Consider the following 23,585-nt stretch of genomic DNA (forward strand, 5'->3'; position numbering starts at 1 on the left):
CAGTCGGGTTTTCTGGATTTCCCCAATGAATATGCATTGAAAGCAGTGCATGCACATAGATCTCATGCAGATTCATTGGGGAAATCCTGAAAACCCGACTGGATTCCGGCCCTCGAGGACCGACTTCGACACCTGTGTTTTAGATCCAGAGAGCATAGCCAATCGTTCTGATCTAAGAGGGGATATAGAGTTGCAAAGGACAACATGCAAAACTTTTTTTTTACCAAGAATTTGTTGAGGCCCCTGAGGTCTAAAATTGGATGTAGACCTCCCATCTTCTTTGGGACAAGAAAATACTGGGAGTAAAAACCCTGATTCCTCTGAGCAGGAGGAACCGTTTCTATTGCATTCAGAAGAAGTAGAGATTCTATCTCCTGAAGAAGCAGAGAGGGTTGAAAAAGGACTCTATTTGAGGATGATCTGGAGGTGCAGCAATGAAATGAAGAGAGTAACCCTCCCGAATGACTTTTAGAACCCAGAGATCCGGGGCTGAGAGGGCTGTCCCCAAGCAGCAACAGCTGTAAGATGGCTCCTCCGCTCCTCCGCTTGAGCCGTTGAATTTAAATCTGATCTGAACACGCCAGAGAAAATGGCGCCGAAGAATGATGAGGCTTCACTTGACTTGCTCCTGAAAGAAATAAGATCAAATCGGAGCATAATTCAGGAGCAGGTTGATGAAATCAAACTTTTAAGAAGTGAGATTGAGGCAATTAATTCCCAATTTGTAGATGCCTGACATCGTTTAGACGTCCTAGAGGAAAAAACATCTGTCATATCTTCACTACAAGAAACGGTAACTAAACATGATAAACTGATCACTACTTTACAAAGAGACTATGAAGATCTTTCTAATCGCAGCAGAAGATCCAACTTAAGAATTATTGGGATACCTGAATCATCGGAGGGCTCTGATATGGTTGCCTTTCTGTCTGCTTTCCTGCCTGCTACCCTGGGTCTTGTCTTCTCACCTCCATTGGAAATAGAGCGTGCTCACCGCGTGCCGTCTCACCTCTCTACACATGCATCTTCTCCCAGGCCTATTGTGGCTAAACTCCTCAGATTTCAACACACATTACAGATCCTCACAACAGCAAAATCTAAACCTCAGCTACTACATCAAGGCAGGAAATTTTTCATTGTTCCAGATCTGGCTAAAACCACAGCCTTGAAGAGAAAAGCTTTTCTCTCTCACCGGCAGGAGCTCAAAGACATTGGAGCCAAATACGGTCTTATGTATCCTGCCAGGATGAAAGTTACCTACAATAACCGCACTACTTCTTACACTGATCCTGAGGAGCTGACTGCATTCCTGGACTCTCTGAAAATGCGCTGACATGCTGAGCTACTGATGTCTATGCTTGCATCTGGTTCCTGCTGTTAATGTTCTCTGCTGTTAAGGTTTTCTGCTGTTATAGCTTGCTAATACATGACTGTACAATTTATTGCTTTGTGTGAATAAGCACACCACTTTCATGTTTCTCAAATTGAGTGAGTGTGGAATAATGTTAGACGTTCCGTATGTGTTATCTCTCCGTGCTCACAGGAGCACCCTTAAACTGTTTTCTTCCATACATGATAGTTTGGTCTTTCTTTTTTCTGACCTTGTACTATGCTGTCACTGCTAGTCTATTTGCTCTTTCTCTTATGCTTTCTTTATTTCTACCTTCTGACAGAAGTGTCTGTTTGATATTTTGGTTATGTCATTTGCTTTTTTCTTATAAAGGTGATATCTGCTATGTCCTAACACCACATATAATAGATTATGGCTGACTTACATATCCTTTCTTTTAATGTGAATGGTTTGAACCATCCTATTAACGATCTGGAGGCAGGGACAAAATGTGAGGTTATCAAATTTGCTGATGACACCAAACTCTGCAGCAGGGTTAGAAACACGGAAGACTGTGAAGACCTGCAAAGGGACCTAACGAAACTGGAAGACTGGGCAAAAAAGTGGCAAATGAGTTTTAACATAGAAAAATGCAAGGTCATGCATGTAGGGAAAAAGAACCCGATGTTCAGCTACAAAATGGGGGGAACACTGCTAGGGGTGAGTAACCTTGAAAGGGACCTGGGGGTGATGGTCGACACATCACTGAAACCATCGGCGCAATGTGCGACAGCCTCAAAGAAAGCAAACAGAATGCTGGGCATCATCAAAAAAGGTATTACAACCAGGACGAAGGAAGTCATCATGCCGTTGTATCGCGCAATGGTGCGCCCGCACCTGGAGTACTGTGTTCAATACTGGTCACCGTACCTCAAGAAGGACATGGCGGTACTCGAGGGAGTGCAGAGGAGGGCGACTAAACTAATAAATGGTATGGAAAATTTTTCATACGCTGACAGGTTAAAAATGCTGGGGCTGTTCTCCCTGGAGAAGAGGAGACTTAGAGGGGACATGATAGAAACCTTCAAAATCCTTAAGGGCATAGAGAGAGTAAATAAGGACAGATTCTTCAAACTGAGGGGAGCCACGAGCACTAGGGGTCACTCGGAGAAATTGAAAGGGGACAGGTTTAGAACAAATGCTAGAAAATTCTTTTTTACGCAGAGGGTGGTGGACACATGGAACGCGCTTCCGGAGGAAGTGATAGGCCAGAACTCTGTACAGGGGTTCAAGAAGGGTTTGGATAGGTTCCTGGAGGATAAAGGGATAGAGGGGTACAGATAGAACTTGAGGTAGGTTATAAAAGTGGTCAGAAACCACTTCCCAGGTCGCAGACCTGATGGGCCGCCGCGGGAGCGGACCGCTGGGCGAGATGGACCTCGGTCTGACCCAGTGGAGGCAACTTCTTATGTTCTTATGTAGATAGCCAACTATGTGTCTAATAAACATCCTGATGTGATCTATTTACAGGAGACCCACCTCCCGCCCGCTGCCTCCTTGAAATTTAAGTTGAAGGGATATTCCACTCATTTATATTCTCCTGCAACTCAGAGGAAGAAAAATGGGATATCAATACTTCTCAGTGACAAGCTATCCCCTGTTGTTCATTCTGTTAAAACGGATTCTGACGGTAGGTGGTGTCTGGTGCATGCTGTGTTGCACTCTGTAGATTTTGTGTTCCTTAACATTTACGCTCCTGTCTTGGATCACCCAGACTTTTTCAAAGACCTTCAGCTGGCGTTAGTTGAACACGATTCTTGTTCTCTGATACTGGGCGGGGATTTCAATCAAATTCAAGATATTTACATAGACAGATCATCCTCTTGCAGACCCTCCAAATCCAGATCTTTTGCAGCTCTACATGCTTTAAAAGAAGCCTTCTCCCTTGTAGATCCATGGCGCTTACTAAATCCAAAAGGTAGGGAATATTCCCACTTTTCACCGCCACATAACACCTACTCGAGGATTGATTTCTTTCTTCTTTCCTCTTCTCTCATTCAAGATGTGACAAGCACTATCATACACCCAATATCTCTTACAGACCATGCAGCTATTTCTTTGCATTTATCTGTTTCTGCTCCGCACAAAGAATCTTCCTCTTGGCGACTTAACAATACCTTACTCCTAGATGAGATAATAGTAGACAAAATCAAATCCTTTACTACAGAATTCTTCGAATTCAATACAAAAGATCCAGAAATCTGTCCTTCTATCGTCTGGGAAGCCTACAAAGCTTCTCTCAGAGGTGAATTAATTAAGCTTGCTTCCTGGAAAAAGAAACAATCCATGCAAAAAGAAAAAGAATTGGAAATTTCTATCAAAAACCTAGAATTACAACATATGTCTACTCATTTACATGATCCATCCTTATTCCAACGTATTCAAAACCTTAAATATGAATATAATACTTTGGTCTCCTGCACGGCCCGACGAGATATCTTTATTTCAACTTCTGGTCATTATATGGGAGATAATCTTATGGGTCGCCCTTTAGCTAGATATCTCAAAACCAAATCAAAACGTTTACACATTTCAGCTATTCAAGACCCATCAGGACAATTAGTAAGAACCAGATCTTTGATTTCCTCCCAATTTGAAAAATTCTATACTGCCCTATATCATTCTGAGTCTTTGGCCCCTGATTCGGACATAGATTCTTTTCTTGCTTCTTTAGCTCATCCGACTATATCGGAATCTATTAAAGCAAAACTAGATGCTCCTATAACTACAAATGAGATTGAGACTGCTATATCCTCCTTACCCGCAGGGAAAGCCCCTGGACCAGATGGGTTTACTGGTGAGTTTTTTAAAAGTTTCCGAGCTCTCTTGGCATCTCAACTTCTAACATATTACGATTTCCTCCACTCCACTCCGGACAAACAATTTAACTTCACTGAGGCCACCATTGTAGTTATTCCCAAGCCAGATAGGGATGCTACTTTGGTTAAAAATTTTCGTCCTATCTCTCTCCTCAATTTGGATTACAAAATCATGGCGAAAATTCTAGCACTAAGACTTACCACAGTGATCCCAACCCTCGTACATAAAGATCAAACAGGATTCATCAAACAAAGATATATAGGAGATAATTTACGTTTATTTCATCATATAAATGCTTACGCCAAAACAATGTCGGAGCCTGTGATTGGCCTGGCCATCGATGCTGAAAAGGCCTTTGACCGAGTGGAGTGGCCTTTCTTATTCCGAGTACTGAAATGGTACAACTTTGGTTTCTTTTTCACAAATTGGATAGAAACATTATATCGTCAACCCACGGCCCGTATCCTGATTAATAACTCTCTCTCTAATAGATTTTCCCTTCACAGAGGTACCTGTCAAGGCTGTCCCCTTTCACCATTACTATTTGATTTAGCATTGGAACCTCTATTATCTGCTATCCGACAGTGTTCCTTAATAAAAGGTATTCCCTCATCCAACCGAGACATTAAATTAGCAGCTTATGCCGATGATGTTCTCCTCTTTCTCAGAGATCCTCTTGTCTCTTTACCCCATCTCATTTGCATAGTTTCCCAATATTCTCGTCTCTCGGGATACTCAATTGGGAGAAGTCGGAGATCTTTCCTCTCAATGACCATATTTCCTCCTCAGATCTAGCTCATTTCTCTTTTCCATGGTCACAAGGAGCTGTGAAATATTTGGGAATCCTAATTCATAAAGATCCAGATCATGCTCAGGATCTTAACATATCCAAAATCAAAAATTTAGTTTTAAATACTACAACGCGTTGGTCCCCGCTTTATCTGTCCTGGAGGGGTAGAATAGCCTCCATTAAAATGACTCTGGCTCCACAAATTAATTACACTCTTTCTATGCTTCCCCTTTTATGCCGGAAAAAATTCTTTCATTGGCTTAATATGAAAATTTCTGAATTTATTTGGAACAAGAAAAAACCTCGTATTGCTCTCGCCAAGCTGAAGGCCTCTAAGATTAATGGCGGCCTAAATCTACCAGATTTTTACTACTATTATATTGCATCATTAGCCAAATATGGAGCTCAATGGATAGTTGATTCGAACCCTCAAGATCAACCAGCATGGTTTGAAATGGAACGCTTTTTATGTACACCACTGCACATCTCGTGCTTTCTTACAGTGTCAATACCTAGACACTTGAGAAGGTATTCTTTATTATGTGCAACGCAGCATGCTTTACGCCTATAAGATGCAGCGGCTGAGATTCACGCTGATGAAGGCCCACTCATGTCCCTTTGGAATAACTCTAAAATTCAGATCAGCGGAAGATCCCTCTCATGGAAGAGGTGGCAGCGGGCGGGTGTGTGGTTTGTTCATCAATTGGTCTCCTCTACTTCTTTTGTCCCCTTTGATATTTTCCGTTCCACATACTCACTCCCATCCTCTGTACGTTCACAATGGCTTATGCTTACTGGAATATTAGCTAATATACATACACGCCCTGACTTTATGACCTCTATTCATACTGTTCGTCATTGGTCTACTCTGGCTTTACTGAAGGGTAAGGCAATATCTCTTTTTTATGGTATACTAAGAGATCACTTCTTCACCTTTTCATCTCAATCTATGAGCCAGTGGGACTCTATTTTGAAAACCACGCTTTCTGAAATAGATTGGGAACTCTTCTGGTCTTCCACAAATCGTCCTCTTTTATCATCCAGAGTTTCGCAATCAATGTACTTTGTTATGTGGAATGCAGTATGGACTCCATATCGTATGTGGAAAGCGAATCTACAACAAGACTCTACCTGTTGGAACTGTCTGAAAGCACCCGGAACTCTCGATCACATGCTTTTCCACTGCAATATGGTTCATTCCTTTTGGCTTCGTATTTGGGATACCATAAAATCTATTACTAAATGTTCAGAAGTGATCTCCATGGACATTATAATTCTTCGTTCTCAACACCCATGTTTTGCACAATCAAACTGCCCGCCTAAACTCATTGACACCATGTTTGTGACAGCTCTAATGCATATTCTGAAAAACTGGAAATCATCCTCATTACTAGACTACACCTTCTGGTGGAACTCTTTAAGTATGTAACACAAATTTGAATCTTATGCATATGAGAAGAAATTGTTTTCTCGACCCTCCACAAACTTGACACGAAACAAATCACCTTGGTCATTCTTAGATTCATATGTTCGTTCTGCTCTATAGACACTTCTGCCTCTCTCTCTCTCTTTCTATCTTTCTCTATTTCTCTTTCTCTCTCTCTTCCTTTATCTTTCTCTCTCTTTCTCTTATCCCTCCTGTTTCTCTGTCTTTTTCTGTTCCTTTTCTAAGCAGTTCCAGATACTCTGGATCCTTTTCATTAATCTAGTTCTATTCAAACAATTGTAGATACAAATATTTGATACATGATTTTTATTATGATTCTATGTATTTGAGCTGCTTTCTGTTTATATTTCTTATAATATTCAATAAAATTATTGAACTAAAAAAAAGAACCCAGAGATCTGTTGTTATGAGCTCCCAACATGGATAGTATAGCTGGAGCTGACCTCAGATTGGCTGAGGAAGAGGCTGAGAGAGAGGAACAGCAGCTATGCTCTCCATGAGCCTGTTAAAAAGACTGGGCAGGCTTTTGAGGAGCTGCTGGCTGAGACTTCTGAGGATGCTGTTGCTTTTACTTCTTCCACTGAGGTGGACAAGAAACAGTAGGTTTGGCAGAAAAACATCTCTGGTATGAAGAAGATGGCTTGGCTGACTGAGAAGCCGAGGAAGGCTTAGATTTGGTTCTGACCAAAGCATTCCAATTCTTTTCATGGTCAGTGAGTTTTTGTGTGGCCACCTCAATGGAGTCACCAAAAAGCTCTTCCCCCAAACAGGGAATGTTAGCCAATCTGTCCTGAAAGTTGATGTCCATATCTGAGACTCTCAACCATGCCAGGCGTCTCATCACCAATGACATAGCTAAAGCTCTAGATGATAACTTGAAGGCATCATAGGCAGATCTTGCCAAATACTTTCTAGCTTGAGAAAGAGTGCAAAAAATGTGAAATTCCTGAAGATATTGTGCAGGAATATACTTATCATAAGAAGGTACCTTTCGTACAAGATGTTTCATGTAACAAGATATGTAGAAATTATAATTAAGAACCCTCTTCGCCAACATAAAATTTTGATAGTGGTGACACCCAAATTTGTCCTTAGTATGTCCCTCACGCCCTGGTGGTGTTGAGGCATAAACCTTGGAAGCAAAAGACTTTTCAAAGTTGATTCTACCACCAATGATTGATGCTGAAGCTGTGGTTCATCAAAACCCAGAGGAAAAATGATTCTATACAGAGAATCCAGCTTCCTGGGAGCCACTGTAATAGTCAAGGGTATCTCCCAATTGTTATGAAGAGTCTCTTTGAGAATACCAAGCAATGGCAATTTTAGAAGTTCCTTAGGAGGCTCATCAAAGTCCAACACTGAAGGCAGAATCAGCTTCCAGTTTAACAGGTAGATCTTTGCCTAACTTCCTAATAAATCTAGTGAAAAATAGTCTCTCTGTAGGAGATCTTGTCTTTAGTGGAGATTTCTGAGGAGAAGGCTCTAAAGGAATATCATAAGCCTCAGTTGCAGAAGCAGAGAGATCAGCGTCTGTATCAGTCTGTAAATCAGAGTCATAAAAAAGCTTTGGTGATAGTGTGCATCGAGGGGATCAATGCTTACGACAACTCCGGTACCAATTTGAAGAGGATGAGGTTTGATAGAAGCTCTCTTTTGTTTTGAAGTACATGATGAAGAACAGTGTTTTCCTGACTTCGAACGCCGAGATGAAGAAGAGGAACATCGATGTCTCGATGAAGTGGATCAATACACCGATGGAAAACTTGATCCCTGATGCAATGATCGATGTCAAGGCACAGAGCGTTGAGAGGAGCGATGGTGATTGGATGAGAATCCTTGCCAACATTCTATAGGAGAGCTGGCTGTGGTACCAGGGGGCCTGGTGGCAATATGCTCAGACTGAGCCGGTACCAAGGGAGTCAATGCTGGTGTATGTAGTATGTAAAGATCACCCAGCTCCCTTTGAAACAGCTCATCGAGCTTTTCCCGAAAAGAAAGCACCGGTACCTGTGGCTTGTCTGCTGGTACCAACAGTGCAGCAGTTTGCCTCGGAGAGGGTGACCTCAACAAGGATGCATACCTCAAAGGAGACAAGCCGCAATAGTGAGCATCGCTGCTTGGTCTGCATCAAAGGACTCAAAGCTGTTGCAACCTGTGACGCTGGTTGGGAAGTTGGCGGCTCCTTAGGTGGCTTACCTGATGAAGCAAGATCTCCCGATACCGATGTTTATATCGATGTCAATGGTTGCGAGGTCTTATCGATGTCCATGGCAGCCCCAAACAATTTCTCCTGCTGAAGTTTATGACTTTTAATGGAGCACTTCTGCAAGGTGGTACACTGGGCACAGGCCCAAGACACTGCAAGCACCAACTATGAGAGTCGGTGAGAAAAATAGGCCTTTGACGCCTGCAGCACTTTTTGAACTCCGTTAACAGGCTAGATATGGACGAAAAGACTGCATCAGCAAGAGTGAACTCAATTGAGGAAGAGAAAGGAAACTTCGAAAAGAAAGAAAAAAGACTAAGAAAAAATTTAGAATAAAAAAATCATGAAGCGGGAAGGCAAAGCACAAAAAAATTGAACAAAGCTCAGAAACATGACGTCTTTGCTCTGCGGAAAATGAAAAACTGAGGTACTTTTAAAGCTGTCCGTACCAGGGATCCGTGGATGACATCACCCACATGTGAGAATATGCTGCCTGATTGTCCTGGGATAACTTGGTTTTAAGCCTCCTTAGATCCAATTATTTTGTCTGATCATGGTGGGGTGTGGATTAAACTTAAAATAATTGATCAAGATAATAGTAGACCTGTATGGAGATTTGATAATGCATTGCTTGCAGAACCAAATTTCATTGAGAAAATTCAGATAAAAATAAATGATTATTTTCAAATTAATAATACAGAAGATATCTCCATTGAGACTACATGGGATGCTTTTAGGGCAGACCTAAAAATATTCAATCAAAAAAATCACATTATCAGAGATTATTGAGAGCAGGAACCTTCCATGGAGAAAAGACCTCAGTGTTCCCCGAGAATAAATCCAGGAAACTACTATGACAAATGCTAAGTTGTCATAGGTAACACATCCTCGGTCAAAAGAAAAACTCTGTTTAAAGTGCAGTCAGTGCTCTGAATTCTAGATAAATATGTTTTTTTTTAAGTCTCTTTCAATGAAAGTACTAGGAAAGTATAAAAAACCCGCACTTATCTCAATAATGTCTTCTGACATGGAAAAGATCACCGCAGCTCGGTGCAATATATTCTCTCACTTCTATTTTCAATTTTGGAAGATCTTATAATTCCCGACAGGCCCTGTTTCACAATCTTGCTGCTTCAGGGGAATTTTTTTTAAGAACGAGCAACTGCTTCAAAAATCTTCTTCCAGAAGCAGTTGCTTATGTTTCCTCTGCGATTAAGCCATGTACTTAGTATCAAAATGCCCAGATTATATAAAGAAAATAGATTATTTGTAGACATGTAGAAAACATTGAGACATGTAAATAACACCTATTCCAATTCACCAATCAACAAATCAAACTATATGGATGAACTCCAAGATTCAAATTGGCGGATTTAAGGTCATCTGAAAGCATTGGATGATTGCAGGAATACGTGTATTAGAAGATGTTATTTCTAATGGTAAACTGCTTGAGTTTTCACAGTTGCAACATAAATATGGCCTTAATAAATCACAAAGTTTTAGATGGATGCAACTGAAGCAGGCCATTCAGGTGGGGTTCCCTGAATGGAAAATCTTAATAATCAACATAGTCTGGAATTCTTATGCTTTCAGGTGGACTTCCTGGGACATCAGGCCGCTCAGTGGTACAAATTAATATCTTGATTTATGAATAAAAAACCAAAGACTGGTCTTTGGGACATTTGGAGTATTGAGATTAATCATCAAATTACTGCATCTCAATGGCCACGAATTTGGTCTTGGAGGATGAGATGTACAATGTCTGCATCTATGAGACAAACATGGTTTTTCCTGTTGCATAGAGCATTCTGGACCCCTGTTCATTTACAAAAATTAGATTGCTCTAAGTCTGAAAAATGTTGGCATTGTCATCTTGAAGCAGGGACTTTAGATCATTTATTGTTCTATTGTCCATTTATTATGGATTTTTGGAAATCAATTTGGGGCCAAATTAATAATTTATTAGAAAATCATGTGGCATTATCATATGATACTGTATTATTTGGCATGTCTATGAGAGTTAAGAGCCAAATCTCTTCCAAAAATAATAAACTCTTACTTATTTTAACAGGGGTCACCATACAACAAATAACATGTAATTGGAAAAATTGGAAAAGATTAAACTAGTTTTTGGTGGAATTCAGTGTGTCATATACACAAAATGGAAAGAACGGTAGCTATTCAGAAAGGGAATTTTAATAAATTTCAAGATGTGTGGGGGCCATTAACAAATTATTGTAATGAATTGTAATGAATATGTATTATTTTCCCTGAGTTGTACAAATGAAAGAATGGGGTGGGGGGAAGGATTGTTAATGTAATAATTATATAGTGAATAATGTGTTTTTGTGCAGTTTTCCTGATATATCAATTGTATTACATTATTGAAGTTTTAAAATCAATAAAGAATTAAAAAAAAAAAAAAGATTGACTGGAAGTGCTGTAAAAGGGGTTGTCAGTATTAGCTTACATTGATCTAACAATACTTTGTGTATTGGTGGATCTATAATTTCTTTTAGTATGTCTAAATATTTAAGCATAGTCAAATTTTGAGCTCTTGGATCTGGCTTGGCTGTAGGGTGATAATTTTCAACACCTGTGCCATCTTTGTTACAAATTTTGAACAAGATATGTCTTCTGGCTGAGAAGAATGTGTGGTTCTGGCAGAAAGGAATCCAAAGGCAGTCCCAAAATGTTTCATCCTAATGGTAGATTATGATTTGGTGATTGTGGTCTTGAGTGTGATGGAGTACCCTTGCAAGAAGACAAAGCAGCTGCCTGAAGTGAAGAAGTATTGGATATTAACCACAAACGTCTTCTACTTTGCAGAGATCCTGAAACCAGGTAAGATGGAGAGAAGTTTTGCCATTGTTGTGAGGGCCTATTTGTGTAGGTGGTAACTGATGTGGCATGGCAGGTGTCATGGCCTGCTGTTCTAGGACACTGAAGTTCCTGAGAAGTTGATACATGGAAGGTGTGGAAGGAGAGGCCTGATCAGCATTCTGGATAACATCCTGTTCTCCAGATCTGTGATGTTTACTTGGAAGAATGTAATCTTGTAAAAAACTGGATGCCGAGGACCCCAAAGCCGATGATTTCGAGAGGGTGCGATGTCGATGATGATATAGGGAAGATTGCTTTCCTGAGGAATCATGCTCACTGCTATTAGGGGAGCCTTGATCCTGAGTTTTTTTTATGCCGTTGTTGATTAAGCTATCTTTGCTGACTGAGCTGGTGCTTTTTCATACCTCTGGCTCCCCCTCCCTCTCCCCCCCCAAAGCCTTTATTTTCTTTGGTCTCCAACAGGAATAGGGTAGTGAGAGCAGAAGTGGAATTCTGGACTCATGAGGAAGAAAGATGGATATCTGGGAGGGAGTATGAAAGAGGAGATGTAGGAGATGTAAAAGGAAGGAGACGGATGCTAGACACTGGGGAAGGGAGGGGGAGGGAAAGAAATGCTGGACACCTAGGAGGATAGGGAATGGAAGAGGCTCACTATGGGGATTGGGGGGTGGAGTAAGGAATGGGAGATGCTGGACTGTGTCTAGGATGGGATGGGATGGAATGGGTTTAGGGAAATGTGGCTGATGGTTCCTCCTAGGGCAGCGGATACCCTTGGGTCTGCCATGTCTCCATCTATGTGTTTTTACATGATTTTTCTAAAATGGATGATGTTTTAAAAATTAGGATTGTTGAGTTTAATTATGAAAATCTTAGGAGGATCTATGCGCATGAAGTATAAGTACTTAGTTTGGGATAGGGATCCAAGCTGGAAATTTGCCTAGGATCTGTAATACCCTTGCACAAGCACTGCAGAAGTGAGTAGAAATGTTATGCTGCCCCCATAGTAGGCCACAATTACACCCCACCCCCAATATAAGCGGAGCACACAGCTCTACGTACGGAGGAGCCACAGACAGTCCAGCCTAGTAACAACAAATTTAAAAAGGTGCAGCACTTGTTAGATGCTTCCTTTATTATCAGCTGATTGGGTGTTTAGAAGCTGGGCAATATAGGAAAAGACCTAGAGGATGGAGCGGCCTTGGTGGTTGGATTTGTATTTTCCCGCTTTTCAGGGTGCGCGTGTAGGTGCTGAGGTCCGTCTTGAAATAACTTCTTTGTTGATTTACAAAGATTAGAACGTAGGTTAGCGCGTGGAGCAGAGAAGGAGGAAACGGACAGAGAGCGCGAGGGGAAGTAGAAGTTGGGTTCTTCTTGCTGGGGACCGTGAGCACGGAACGCAGGACTGGGTAAAAAGCAGGGAGGCCATCCCATTGTTTAGCTAAGGCGGGAAAGGGGAGTGAAACACCGAACTCCTTACAAACTGTTAACTCTTAGAAGCCTAGGGACTAGATTTTCCCTTACCCAGAGGTTACTAGAGTCCCGTAGGAGCTGTAAACATGAAGCCAAACTTAGTTGAAGAGGCCGACAACTGTATCAGGTAAAAATAACGTTACCCTAGCGAAATTTCTACCCAAAGCCTTAATTTCTTAGACTCCCCAGTCTGTATCTTCCAATTCAAAGGTTGCTAGGATTGCCCTGGGCAACGTGGGTAGCAGATACAGGAAGAACATTTTCAAGATATTTTATTTCGGATTAAAGTTTTGGTGAGACTGCAGTAGATCTATAGATCTATGTGGCCATATGCAGAAGGAATCTAATCCAGATTTTTTTTTCTGTGACTCTGCACTATTTCAGTGTGCTCTCTATCAAAAACAAAAACACTGTGGAGAAGATGATTTTCAAGATGCAGGCTTTATTCAAAGTAAAATCCAATAATCCACATGAAAAAGTATCTAGGACCCAAATCATTGGGGACTATGGACCCAACACGGTCCGTGTTTTGATAAAACTGTCTTCTTCAGGGGTCCTATGGATGATAATATGATAAATGGATTAATTGCTATAGTGATGAAATAATTGATGTGCAATAAATCGTGCAGTAATTGTGTGAATTTCCATTAACTTGTGAGTAGTGAATAGTGTCAGAAATTTATTTATGTGGTACATCCTATAGTGTACATGTTTTATCGAAACACGGACCGTGTTGGGTCCATAGTCCCCAATGATTTGGGTCCTAGATACTTTTTCATGTGGATTATTGGATTGTACTTTCAATAAAGCCTGCATCTTGAACATCATCTTCTCCACAGTGTTTTTGTTTTTGTTAGACTTGCATTGCTGTGGAGCAGGCCACAATCCAGTTGGGTTTTCAGGTTTTCAGGATTTCCCCAATGAATATGCATTGAAAGCAGTGCATGCACATAGATCTCATGCATATTCATTGAGGAAATCCTGAAAACCCGACTAGATTGCGGCCCTTAAGGAGGGACTTTGAGACCCTTGCTGTGGAGGATTAAGGGTCAACCTTTTGTTTGTGTTAGTGTGCTCTCTATCTCCACCTATAGTTTTTCCCTTCGGAATGCATGCCAGCAGGTGTGTGCTTGTTCTGCTCTAACACATAGATCAGTCTGCAGCTGACAGGCCAATCCCTGGAGGTACCTGTCAGCCAGCCTGCATCTTCTTCTAAGGAGTTCGAGCCGTTCCCGCTTCTACTGCTTGGACAAAGTTTGTCACAGGCTGTTGGGCATACTTAGGAGACTTGGTGGTGTCTCGCAGGGTGTCGGTTGCATTCTGTGCCTCCACCCATGCCTGAGCATGTCCTTCGTTCCACAAGGGTGGAGGTGCAATCATACACGGAGTCTTGACTGGCAGCCCGAAGATTGGTTTCAAGGAGGCTTTCCCAGCATGAGGCAGTGGTTCTCTGATTCCAGCTACTGTAAGATAACTGAGGCAGGCTGCAGCACATTTCCAGCACATGTCACAGTGAGTAAAAGCTGTCACAGCCCTATGAGGAAAATTGTGTGTGTATGGGGGGGGGGGGAGGGTTAGGTCCTGAATTGAGAAAAACTGGCAGCTGCTTGCCACATGTGATGTAAGTTGACGAAATGGCCATGCGGATCCATCTTGCAAATAGAAGCCTTGGACGACAGCCTGCCTCTTCTGGACTGGCTAGTAAGGATACACAAATGGTCAGAAAGCCAAAAATCAGTTCTCTCTAAGTAGTGAAGTAAGACTGCATATGTCCAGTTTCCTCAGAATTTGATCCTTCCACTCCAATGAGAAGCAGGTAGACAAACTTCCTGGTTGAGCTGAAAATCTAAAACCACCTCGGGAGAAAAGAGGGAACTGCAGAAGGAAACTTCTGCCTCTATGCAAGAGAGAGCCTGCAGTTCTGAAACATGCCTTGCGGAGACAATTGAGACAAGAAAAACAGCTTTGACTGTAAGGTCCAGAAAGGACGCATCTTTGAGCAGCTCAAAGGGAGCTTCCGCAAACTTTTTCAGCACAACATAAAGATTCCACGAAGGCTGCAAATGAAGCACCCCCCTGAGAAATCTGGTCACAGCTGGATGCGAACTAGAACAGGATGCGAACAAAAAACAGGAAAGGTCTGCCACCTGTAGATTGAGGGAGGCCAACACTAGGCCTCTACCAAGGTCGACTTGGAGGAAAGCTAGAACTACAGGAATAGAAGCACACAATGGCTCCACCTGATCTTTGGAATACCATTTCCAAGCCTTAGCATAAGCCATCATGTTAAGATGGTTTCTTGAAGCTTGAAGAGTAGCCTCTCAGAATCAAGGCCCTGTGTGCTGGAGGTTCTCCATAGGAACCGGTCTCTGCCTGAGTAGGTTGAGAGGAAGAGGGAGCTTGAGCATCTAGTCCCGCTGAAGATGGACAAGATCCACATACCACAGACAGCAAGGCCGGTCTGGGGCTACCAGGTCCAAATGAACCAATATGTCCAGACCCAAGTTTCCTGGCTCTGTTCTGCAACTGAAGAAGTGATTGACTTTCAAGTTCTTGGCTGAAGTCATCAAGTCTATCTGTGTCCAGTCTCAATGACACACAATGAGACTAAACGCTCTCTGCGAGAGAGACCACACTCCCAGGACCAAGATTTGGCGACTGAGAAAGTCTGCTTGCACATTTTCCGCTCTGGCCACGTGCCACAGAGAGAGCCTAAAGGTGCAACTCCACCCAGCGGAACAGCATCTGAGCCTCCCAACTCAAATGAGTGCTTCTGGTGCCTTCCTGTCATTTTACGTACGCCACTGCCATGGCATTGTTGGAAAACACCCTTACAGCTGTTCCTTCCAGTGTTTTGGAGAGCTCTCAAAGCCAAATGTATGGCTCGGAGCTCTAGACCAGTGTTTCTCAACCTTTTCAAGCCAAGTATCCCCTAAGCCTAACAAATACAATCCGAGTACCCCCACCCAAACTCCACCCCTGAATCCACCTCATAATCCTATATAATAAAATGCTAAGCGCGCATGTGCACTCTTACCCCGTGTTCCCTGATCCCTGATCTGTCAGGCTATGGCAGGTAAGAGTACACATGCGCGCGTCTAAGGACCGGCGACAGGTAACACGCCGCGACTCCCCCCCGCCACCGACCCTACCCAGCACACCAGTAACACGCCGTGACTCCCCCCCCCCCCCGCCGCCACCCCTACCCGGCACACCAGAAACCCCCGTTGACCCTCCCAGCCGACCCACCGCGAGACGAACACAAACCTCCCGGCTCCAGCAGCATCCGAGGCACAGTAAACATGCTGCTTCGCATCTTTCTACTGGCCTAATTTCCTCTGCCGTGTCCATGATGACATCATCAGAGATGCGGCAGAGGAAATTAGGCCAGTAGAAGACCACGAAGCAGCATGTTTACTGTGCCTCGGACACTGCTCGAGCTGGGAGGTTTGTCAGCCGTCTAGCGGTTGGAGGGTTGGTTGGGGTTTCGGGTGTGCTTGGTAGGGTTGGCGCAGAGGGGAGATTAAATGGATACATGCTGCTCAAGGGGATGGGAGGCAGGCAGGCTGGCATCGGGGGTGGGGGGGTTAAATGGAAACATGCTGCTCAGGGGGATGGGAGGCAGGCTGGCATGGGGGGCAGGGTTAAATGGAAACATGCTGCTTGGGGATGGGAGGCAGGCAGGCTGGCATCGGGGGTGGGAGGAGGTTTAAATGGAAACATGCTGCTCAGGGGGATGGGAAGCAGGCAGGCAGGCTGGCATCAGGGGTGGGGGTGGGACAAAGTGGAAGATAATGATGGGGACATAGGAAGGAGGCACTGGGGGCACTGAGGGCACTAAAGACATAGGATGCACTGAGGGCACTAAGCAGGACAGGCACTGGAGGCACTAAGGACACGGGAAGGAGGCACTGGGGGTACTAAGGACATAGGAAGGAGGCACTGGGGGCATTAAGGACACAGTACGCTGGCACTGGGGCACTAAGGACACAGTATGCACTGGGGCACTAAGGTAAGGACATAGGAAGGGGTACTAAAGACATGGGAAGGAGGCACTGAGGGCACTAAGGACATAGGGAGAGACACAGACAGAAAAAATGACAGACAGATAGGCAGCGTGCAAGGAGAGAGAGACAAAGAAAAAAAACCCCAAACCAGACAGACAGACATCTACTCTAGCACCCGTTAATGTAATGGGCTTAAAGACTAGTTACTATGTTACTATGTTACTAGTAATAATACTAATTGTAATGCAATTTTTTCCATCCATTTTTCATATACACACAATATGATCTTATTAATACATAATGATAACCACAAAATAAAAAAAAACACAAAGCTCACTGTACACAAAGAAAATGTTAATTATTTATATTCGGGGGGTTTTCAAAGAGGTCAAGGCAGATGACTTTTTTTATTTTTTTATTTATTTTTTTTATTTATGCAATTTTATAAAAATTCCAAGCATAAACATCTTGTACAGAAAAGTATGATCAAGACATCTCTGTTAAAATTAGTTTTCAAATCTGAAAAATAATTCACTCAAATTATAATAGAAAAAGAAAATACAGCTTCCCTGATCACACACAAGTCCTCTAAATTAAACTAGATCCAAAATTTAAAGAGTATCTTAATTAAATGCAAACAAATATAAAGAAGCACTTTAACTACTACTAATAACGAGAACTAATTTCCAATAGGAGCTGTTGTTACTTCATTCTCAAGGCGTTTCATTGAGATAAATCTTATCAAATGAGAAGGATCTACAAATACATATTTCAATGAACCATATCTAATAACACATTTACATGGGTATCTTAAAAAGAAAACCCCCCCAATTTGAGTCACTCCAGGCTTCAAATTTAGGAATTCTCTTCTTCTTTTTTGAGTCTCTCTTGAGACATCTGGAAAAATTTGAATATGGAGACCCAGGAAATCCTTGGATCTATTCTTGAAGTAAAGATTCAGGATCCAGTCCTTGTCTGGAGCCAAAGCCACAGTCAGCAGAAAAGTGGCTGGCGTAGCCACTTCTCTGTCCGATTGTTCTAATATAGCGGAAATATCCAATGGATGTTCCTGAGGTCCTTCATCTTTTTCTTTTTGAAGAGTTTGTGCTTTAACAGGAAGATAATAAGCCCTTGTAAGGGGAGGTAGAGAATTTTCAGGTATCTTGAGAATCTCTATAAAATATCGCTTTATCATATCTCGAGGGGAAACTGATAAAATCTTAGGAAAATTTACAATCCGCAGGTTATTAGCCCGAGTATTGTTCTCCAAAGCTTCTAATTTCCTCCTCATGATTATATTATCTTTAACCAGTAGGTCTTGATTTTGTTTAACAGTTATTAATTCTTTATTGGTTTTCTGCTTTAATAAAGATACATCTTGTTTTAAGGTATTAATTTCTTCTTTCTGAACTTTTATTTCTGTGTCCAAGTTTTTTATTTGAGGATTTAAAGTGTTCCTCAAATTAACTACCAAGTCCCAAAGAGCTTCTAATGTGACTTGTGGGGGTTTTACCACTGAAAATGATTGTAGTTGTGTAATTAGAGTCTGTTCTTGGATCTGATTTACCTCCGTGAAGCCTTGTCCTCCTCCAGCACTTGGTGTCCCGGTTACAGGCAAAGGTGTCCCATTCAACAAGCCCTCCTGCATGCTTGCCTCTCGAGAGGAGTGAACTTCCTGACTGGATACACTCGACTCTCGCGGTGAGCTGGCTGCCTGTGGTTGTGGCTGGTGGGGTGGCGTCCGTTCGTCAGGGCTCAAGGAGATGTCGGGCCCTAGGGAACTCGTTGCTGCGATACTCTCCAGCGGCGTTCCCAGCGGTGATGTCCCTGGCGATCCTTGTTCCCGTTGTAATCGCCGTAGAAATTCATCAATTGTAGCCGACGGGGGTACTAAGCGTTGGGAGGCAGCACCAGCACTTTTCCCCCTCCTTTTCGGCATTTCTTATCGCAGGTAAGAGCAAGATTCCAGGCGTCTGAGCAGCAGTTAATGAGTTGCAGCCATCTTGGATCCACAGTTCTGTTTTTCAGATGACTTTAAAATATGCAATCAGTAGCAACTATAGAAAAAATAGACAAATATAGAGCAAAATATAGACAGCAAATATAAATTCTAAAAACTGAAACATTTTGATCACTAAATTGAAAATAAAATAATTTTTCCTACCTTAGTTGTCTGGTGATTTCATGAGTCTCTGGTTGTACTTCCTTCTATTGTCACTTTTGACTGTGCTTCCAATATTTCTTTCTGCCTCCTGCATGCTTCCTCTCCTCCAGACCTCATTCAATTCCCCAACCAACATCTCTCTCTGTCCCTCCATGAGTCCAACTTTTCTTCCTCTCTCATCCCCTACTGCCCATTTCTCCTTCAATCACCCCTCTCTAACACCATGCCCCAGGACAGGTCTAAAGCTGTCAAGAAGGCAGTCAGAGAGGCCAAGCTCCGAATAGAGGAGAATCTAGCGCGGAACATTAAGAAAGGAGATAAATCCGTCTTTAGGTATATTAGTGACAGGAAAAGAAACAAAGATGGGATAGAACGACTCAGGAAATCGGACGGGAATTATGCAGAATCGGATTCCACTAAGGCCGAACTACTAAATGAATACTTCTGCTCGGTTTTCACCTGTGAGGAGCCGGGATCCGGTCCACTTTTACGGACAAGGGAAAGCCAGAAAGACCCGTTTCAAGACTTCAAGTTTACGCCCAGTAGCGTCTACTGCGAACTTTCAAGACTCAAAGTAAACAAAGCCATGGGACCAGACAACCCCAGGGTGCTCAGAGAGTTGAGGGAAGTCCTGGCGGAACCATTATCTGTGCTCTTCAATCTCTCCCTAAGCACGGGAAGAGTCCCCTTGGACTGGAAAACAGCTAACGTTATTCCACTCCACAAAAAGGGCTGCAGGACAGAGACGGCGAATTACAGACCGGTAAGTCTCACATCCATAGTATGCAAACTCATGGAAACACCGATCAAACAGAAGATCTACGTGATCCCCATCAACATGGATTTACCAAAGGCAGGTCCTGCCAATCAAATCTGATTAGCTTCTTCGACTGGGTAACAAGACAACTGGATGCCGGGGAGTCCCTGGACGTAGTGTATTTGGACTTCAGCAAAGCTTTTGACAGCGTCCCACATAGCAGGTTATTGAACAAGTTGAAATCGCTGGGATTAGGGGAAACACTAGCTGCATGGGTTAAGGATTGGCTGAGCGGTAGACTTCAGAGAGTGATGGTAAATGGTACCCCATCCAAAACATCGAATGTGACCAGTGGAGTACTGCAGGGCTCGGTCTTGGGTCCAATCCTATTCAACATATTCATAAGTGATATGACCCAAGGGCTCAGAGGAAAAATATTGTTCGCCGACGACACCAAACTGTGCAACATAGTAGGTAAAAGCACTATGCCTGACAATATGACACAGGACCTACTACTATTAGAACAATGGTCATCGACTTGGCAGCTTAACTTCAATGCTAAAAAATGCAAAGTGATGCACCTGGGTAAAAGAAATCTGTGCAGGACTTACACGTTAAATGGTGAGACCTTAGTTAGGACCACGGAAGAACGGGATTTAGGAGTAATCATTAGTGATGACATGAAACTGCCAAGCAAGTGGAAAAGGCTTCCTCTTAGGCAAGGCAAATGATGGGTTGTATCCGTAGAGGTTTTATCAGCAGGATGCCAGAGGTCATAATGCCACTGTACAGGTCCATGGTGAGACCTCATTTGGAATATTGTGTTCAATTCTGGAGACCACATTACCGGAAAGATGTGCTGAGAATGGAGTCAGTTCAGCGGATGGCCACCAGGATGGTCTCGGGGCTCAAAGATCTTCCGTATGAAGTAAGGCTGAATAAATTGCAGCTGTACTCACTTGAAGAACGAAGAGAGAGAGGGGACATGATCGAGACATTTAAATATATCATGGGTCGTATCGAGGTGGAAGAGGATATCTTCCGTCTTATAGGACCTTCTTCCACCAGAGGGCATCCGCTGAAAATCAGGGGAGGGAAATTTCATGGTGACTCCAAAAAGTATTTCTTCACTGAGAGGGTGGTCGATCATTGGAATGAACTCCCACGGCAGGTGATTGAGGCCAACAGCGTGGCAGATTTCAAAAATAAATGGGATATTCATGTGGGATCTCTAATGAGGTAAGGGCAGGGGGTGGTGAGCAAAATCAAGGAGAAGGGTCACTAGAGTGGGCAGACTTGATGGGCTTTGGCCCTTTTCTGCCGTCATTTTTCTATGTTTCTATCTCTCCTATCACTATGCCCAACATTCCTCCCCCTTGCATCCCCTTCAATCTATCCCTCTGTTCCCTCTCCACCACCATATCCAACATTTCTTCCTCTCATCCTTCTATTCCCCATGCATTTCTACCTCTTCTCTATGCCCAATTTTCCTCTTCCTTTCCCTATGTGCACCATCTTTTTCCCTCTCCCTCACACACTCAGGCCCAACAATTGTCCCTTTCTATTCCCTTCCTCCCTCCTTCCTACCTATGTCACAAGTTAGTGCCCCCTTCCTCCCTCCCTCCTTTCTATGTCCCGATTTCATGCCCCCTCCCCTTCACTGCCTTCCAGCCTTTGTCCCATCCCCTTCCTCCCCGAAGCCACCCTGAAGCCTGCCTGCCCCCAGCTGACCAGCCATTGATTCCTTCTCCCCAAGGTTCGCTGCTGTTCCCGCCGCCTGCATTTAATTATCCCCTGCTGCAACTCCAGGAAGGGAAGGGCCAGGAGCGTGCAATGATTGCATGCCGCTGGTCCACAAGCCTTCTCCCTGATGTCAATTCTGATGTTGGAGAGAAGGTCCGGGCCAGCTGAGCAGCGATTGGCTGGCCCGGACCTTCTCTCCGACGTCAGAATTGACATTGGAGGGAAGGTTTTTAGGCTTGTGGCATGCAATCGCTGCACATACCTGGCCCTTTCCGGAGTTGCAGCGGGGGATAATTAAATGCGGGTGGTGGGTGGCGGGGGGCAGTGGCAGACCGGGGAGGAGGAGGAATCGGATCGGCCCGTGTAGCCCCATCAAGCGGTCCACATACCCCCTAGATCTGCGTACCCTGCTCTAGGGTTCATCAATACAAGCATGTATACAATACAAATTCATTTGCACCCTCTTCAGAGCCCTAAATGGAACTGGTCCTAGCTACCTAAACAAACACCTAATCAGAAATAATATATCAAGACCAAGGAGAACATAGGCTCTCTTCACCCATCCCCCAGCAAAAGGCATACAAAGCGAAAAACTATATGATGAACTACTAGCCACCAGAGCAGCGAAAATAGACTGCCACTCTCCAAGTTACTGACCAAGACGACCAACTACAAAACATTCAGGAAAGAACTGAAAACTATACTTTTCAAAAAATTTGTCAAATGAGCTAACTAAAACCTTTTAAACCCTCCCCCAGATCCCATCGCTCATGCCAGTCTTCAATTAGTTTAAGCTCAATCTATCAACTGTAGAACTGAAAGGTACTGGCGGGATAGAAAACACTAATGTATTCTAAAAAAAAACAAAAAAAAAAAAACACAGCCAATTAAAAATCAACCCACCAGTCAATTTTTGAAGTTAAGGAAAGGACTTCAGAAAACCAAACTAGACAAATGTATCAGTCTAATGATGGTAATGGCTAAACTGTGATACATTGACAGAATTCTTGCCTGTAATGCAGAAGTTCTGAGTTCATTCTGTAAGGGACCAAAACTCTGTTGGTTCAATTTAAGCATTTTCAGCATTTTTGCTTTGACGTCACAATTCGTAAATGTAATTTGAAGAGATTATGTCCTTATCTTGATAACATCTTTCCCAGTAGATAGGTGAGACAAGTGTGTTGTATCCCAATGACAGTGTGCCATATACAGAAAGAAACCAATCCAGAATTTTTCTGTGACTCTCCTCTACTTCACTAGGAGCTATAGCAGTACCTGCAGTTGGTACCCAAGCACCGAGTGTTCCAACAGAGAAAGTGAAGTAGAGACATCAAGGAAAAATTCCCCAACAACTGTTCTGCTCAAAGCAACATGTAAACTCAAAATGAAATAGCGAACAGAAGCATCAAAGGAGCTTGGGAAAGACCTCTGCATGTATCAGGAACCAATGGTGAATGCTGTGGAGAGCAACTCGTGGCAAGAGGCCTGTAAAAATCTAGAGGGCAAAGAAGAAAGGTAATGATGAACTTGCATATAGGCAAAATAATCAGTGGGCGGGAGACCAAATTCATTGCTGAGTCGTGCAAATGATTTAATTTTACCATCATCATCAACCAGGTGAAACACAAAATGAATGCCCCTTGTTTCCCACCGAGCAAAACTCAACCCATCAACCCCAGGTAAAAAGGAGGGATTAAAACGGATAGGCAAAAAAGGAGAGACTGAAGCAGAGAGAGAATGAAATTTACAGACCCAGTGCCAAACCTTCCGTAAGGGACGGTGTAACACCTTCGTGGAAAGAGACTCAGGCAAAGGGGAGGGAAGCGAGTGAAAATAAGCACTAAAATGAATAAAACGAAAACAATGAAGTTCCAAGTGAATAGGAGTGAAGATAGAAGTCCCTCTGAAAAAATCATTGATATGGCGCATTCCACAGCCAATGGTCAG

The sequence above is a fragment of the Geotrypetes seraphini genome, chromosome 6 (assembly GCF_902459505.1).
Source record: "Geotrypetes seraphini chromosome 6, aGeoSer1.1, whole genome shotgun sequence".
NCBI classification, from domain to species: Eukaryota; Metazoa; Chordata; class Amphibia; order Gymnophiona; family Dermophiidae; genus Geotrypetes; species Geotrypetes seraphini.